Source organism: Cephus cinctus, unplaced genomic scaffold, assembly GCF_000341935.2.
Source record: "Cephus cinctus unplaced genomic scaffold, Ccin1 Ccin1_scaffold0168, whole genome shotgun sequence".
Classification (NCBI taxonomy): domain Eukaryota; kingdom Metazoa; phylum Arthropoda; class Insecta; order Hymenoptera; family Cephidae; genus Cephus; species Cephus cinctus.
This window is the reverse complement of record NW_014332892.1, coordinates 3095123-3100395: the sequence shown is the minus strand read 5'-3', so window position 1 is coordinate 3100395 and position 5273 is coordinate 3095123.

The following is a 5273-nucleotide window of genomic DNA, read 5'->3' as shown; positions in this document are numbered from 1 at the left end:
GGGGTGGGAATGTTTGACATATTTTGTCCCGAAAACCGACAGATCAGGATGGAGTCCTGGTGGGAGGGTGGGCCACTTCTGTTTCTGACGTGCAGATTAGTGTCCGCCATTGTAGTGACGTCACTATGGTTAACACGCATTCAACCAACCTGCTGAAACCATTGACAAGCCGCGTATTCCAGTTTCTAATAAGACTATAAGTTATTCCCTTGGTCCTCGAGGCTCGATGACTTTTCGATCTGGTGTCACTTTTTCTCGAACGAATTAGACTTTTTTAGTACTCGGAAAATCCGAGGGCGGCGCTTCTCGTCGGATCGTCCTTTTCGATTAATTGTTTCGGAGGCTGGCTTTCCCATCTACGCCAGAAGTCGGAGGTGCTTGACAGACGAATAATAACCGGGACAATGGAGACGGCCAAAAATTAACGCCATTGTCCCAACTTTGAATTCGAATGTTCATCGCGTCAGGCGATTAACGTGCTGTGGATGGGAATGTATGGATCAGCTGTTAAAGCCGTATACATAGACGTGGGATGAAAATGGAAAATAAAATAAATGACAAAAGTTAATTTTAACCGTACTATAATATTGTTAATGTTATTATTAAGATATTTGACGAATATTTTTATATTACATAATTAAGTATGTTACTGTATTACAACAAGTATGTCATTAGCAGAAATTAATTAAAAAATTCTACCGTTCCTGAATAATTGATTATCCGAAGGTTCTTGACACGTAATAAGGGACGAAAGTAGGGGACCCTTTTCTAGCCTCGTACCGGGCCTACGGTAAAGTTTCATAGGGCCCCAGGGTTGTCCAATATTAACCCCTCCACTCGACAGTGACGGCAACCCGCTTTACACCACTGCAAGTAGTACGTGTAACAGGGCGCGTCAACTTTTATGTCAGATTCAAATAATCGTTTGACTATATTCATAATTTTTGTTATCGGGCAGGTGTAGAAATTTGATAAGGATTTTTTTTTTTTGATACGTCATTCTTGGTTATCAATTATAAATTTAATTCTTGGTGTATTAGGACCTAATGCGATTTTATCTGTTGTAACGAGTACTTTGCGTGGGTTGAATATAGTTGAATTTTTTGTTTAATTTAATTAATTGATCGATCGATACTTAACTGCCGTTGGACGACGATCGATGAAATCTTCTGGATTTTTGATTTGGAGTTGATTTTGGGTGGAGAAAAAAAAAAGAAGTTTGTAAAAATTGTAAACGTCATTAAAAACAATTTCGTTTATTTGAATCGCACAAGACGTACACCGTATTTTCTATTTTATAATTAATTAGGCTCCCCGACAATAATCTCGGTCAAAGATTGTCGCAAGCTTTGGCCAGAGTTTATCTCGCAAGCGCCCGATTTCGTATTGCCTTAATGTCGACTCTCGGTTAAAGGTTGTCTCTTTAATACCAGGTTCAAACCTTAGGCTTAATAATGTCCTAGAAACCGAGTTTCGGTTAATTACCCTGGATCAGAAAATTTTTGCTAAAATCCAATTCTCTTTTTTTTTTTTCTTTAAATCGTCCGTGCATTGCCGATACCATTTATTATTTTTTTTTTTTTGTAATCTTTTCATGGACTTTATTACAGCCCTCATTCAACCCCTCCCGCCCTCTTTCCCCGCTGGTGTCTTTGTTCTTTTGCTTCTTATTTTTTTATCTTTTTTTTTTCATCTGCTCCTTTGAAACTTCACGCGTGTCTTTTGACTTTTTCGACTGCCCCCTACACCTCTTTTTTGTTATACACGAAATATTTTGTTCTTTTTTTGCTTTTCCTTACGATTACCTAGAGACAGTCCGTATGCGAGTCTTACGGATTTTTCAGGTAATAGTTATTTTCTTTTTTTTTCAAATTCTTTTTTTTTATTACCCTGTGTAGAAACGTTTAGAAACCTATTAGAGAACTCGGACGCGACGACGGGTCGACTATTGTGTGTAAATGAATATTTTTGAATTTTTTTTTTTCAAAATTTTTGGTGTTTCGATAACACCTTGATTTTTGAAATAATTTTTGTATGTTTTTTTTTAATAGTATCAATTTTTTCCTTTCTTTCTTTCACTCTTTATCCAGCACTTTGCTGGACAGCGTCCCGACGCCGCATCAGGTCCGTCGGAATCCTGGCGTCGCGAAATAATGTTTTTGTGGGGGCAGGGAAATCTTGGTCCTATGTATTACGATATCGAGAGACATCTGACTAAGAACAAAAGGAATCAAAGGGAAATATATGACTAAATATAAAAAAAGCCAAAAAAAAATATATATACAGAATCTTTAATAAAACAAAAAAAAAAGAAAAAACTGTTCATTCATGGTATCATTTTCGTAGATTTATTTCTTGAAGTACACACTAAAAATTTTTGCCTTGTTTTTTTTTCCCCACGGAAAAAAAAATTTTGTTTAGCATGCGACTATCTTTTTCATTTTTTTTTTTATTTTCTCTTATCATTTATTTATTTTCATTTCGTGCTTCCAGTTCACTACGCTTTCCGTGCTGGTTTCACCCTTTCGTTCCCAGCAACCCTCGACTCACGACTCGTCTTCACGCACGCGGCATTTTCTTTTTTTTTCCGTGAAAATAAAAAAAAAAGAAATATGAGCCATCCAAATATCTCGTAGCATCAATATCTCCGTCGTCGCCCGTCCGCAGCAAAAAACGGTGATAACCGGCTATATTTATAATTATCGTCAATTAGGTAACCGCCATAGATAATAGCATAATCGTTATCACTATAAACATCTTCGTATTACGTCGTTATTAATTCGTCTTTGCTTTCTCTTTTTTTTTTTTCCTTCCAATTTTAATCCATTTTATTCTCCACGCCTATATCTCTCGCCGAACGAGCGCGCACGAAAAGCGCGGCAAATTCGAAATTTTTGGAAAAATCAGAGTTCGCTAACGGGCAGTGCCACATATGTACATTGTATATAAACAGGTATTGGCAAGTGTACGTATTTCCGAATTATCTAACAAATTTTTAACTAGATAACGAGATTTTTATCTAGGGTTCCGTGTACACGTCTAACACCAAAAACTATCTGATATGAGTTTTATTTATTATTATTTTTTTTTTCCTTTTCCTTTCACCTTTCATTCACTTTACTCTCGGCCACTTTCCTCGCACATGACAGACACACACGCTAAATACCGATCGCAACCACATACGTACGAGTCACACTCTCAGAGGGCAAAGACGCACGTCATTGGACGACACTGGTATCAGTTTTCTTTTTTTTTTCCTTTTTCGCACGCAATTTCGCCTTTTTTATCATTATTATTATTATTATTCTCTCTCTCTCTCGCACTCAGTCACGCATTCGAATTTCGCGCCAACGCGCGACTCCGTTCGCGAATCTATTAGCCTTATTGCCTATATTTTTTTTTTAGGAACAGTTCTCTTCGAAAACGTTTACAACGACAAAAAACGACCTCCCGTTGGAACTCAAGGGACGAGAAAAAAAAAAAGAAAAATAATATTCGCAAAAAGTCTTCAGTCTTGGGCAAGAAGAAAAAAAAACAGAAACCGCCAAATTCAAACCCGAGATACGTCGCGCCGATCGATCGGTCGTTAATTCGAGGATCGATCGATCCGATCGACTCGCGATTTTCCCAGGATCAATGATCGGCGACCTTCGATCCTGGGAAAGCCGCGCGCGCGCGTTCCTCGTCCGCGCAGACAATAAATATAATCAACGAATTACGATAAGCCGACAATAGAGTGTTTTTTCTCTTTTTTAACCCCCTCTTTCACTTTTCATTTTTTTCCTTTTAAATCTCGAAAAACGGGGGGTGGCCGCGAGCGCCCGAGATAGGAGCGACTTCTTTTTTTCCTTCCTTTGACTATGGTACAAAATTCATGGCGATCGACGTCCGTCGGTACGCGTCGATCGCCTGCGGAAACAAAATGTACAAAAAATAAAACGAACAAACGCAAATCACGAGACCATATTTGCCAATGTGGAACACGAGGGATTATTGCTAGATCGTTAATTTGACAAAAATTCATTTTTTTCTTTTTTCCCACCCGTTATAAGTGCTCGAGTCACGTGAAAAAATTCACGTCACGTTTTTCTTTTCGAAAAAAATTTTCTCAGCTCCCCCCTCCGCCCCTCTACGCCCATATCATAATATTCGACCCGTAGAATTCAAGCGGACGGGAAAGACCATAAAATACGCGGGCACACCCCGTATAACGACAATAGAAACGATAAACCTAGACAACTTTGGCATCTTCTTAACCGTTAAAAACATCTTCAATAATAATTTAATATATCGGAATAAAATAATGTTACGCCGCGACTAAATGTACAAGTGTTCACCGTAGCACAGTATCAATGAGGAATAATAATGAATAATTAATAATTAATAACATAATAATAGATAAGACCATAATAATAATATAATAATAATAATAATAATAATAATAATAATAATAATAATAATAATAATAATAATGACAATAATATTAATAAAGTCAATAAAGAATTAAAGATAGTAATTAATCGATCGATCGACTAAACGATCGATCAATTAATTAATTAATAATGTAATGACGATAATAATTAATAGGTATAATACATTTTACATTACGTACGTTTCGGCCTAGAGCTTAGAAACTAGATCGTAGCACGTGTTCCTTATGTAATTAAATAAATGAAAAATGATATTCATGAAATATCAATACGTAACTTGGAGGGGACGGTGGGAGGGTGGATGGGGGGGTGGGAGAGGAAGGGATCGAATACATACACGTTATAATTATATTACATAATATGTACACCGGAGGATGAATAACCGCTTGAAATTCTTTTTTTTTTCTTTTTTCAAGGGCTAGTGTAAGGGTACGTGGGGATGGGATATACATATATGTTGTGTTTGTGTGTGTATATATATATATATATATATCACGAATATCCGCCCACGTTGAAATAGCACCCTTGAGCAGGGTGGGGTTACGAATGTACAATAGTAATGAAAAAAAAGAAAAAGATCATATTTACCACTGAATTTCAGTCACTCATACTACTTTATCACACAATCAATTCATACACTCGATAATCGCTTATCGATTCTCGATTCGCATTGACACGTCATTTCTCTAATACATATACATAGTGTTCGGTGATTTCATATATTACGATATATTATATTATTAAATAAATAATCTTCAATGTGATAATAAAGTTACTATATCGATATCGTATGTATATATTTATATTTTTATGTATATATATATATTGTGTGTTTATGTATAT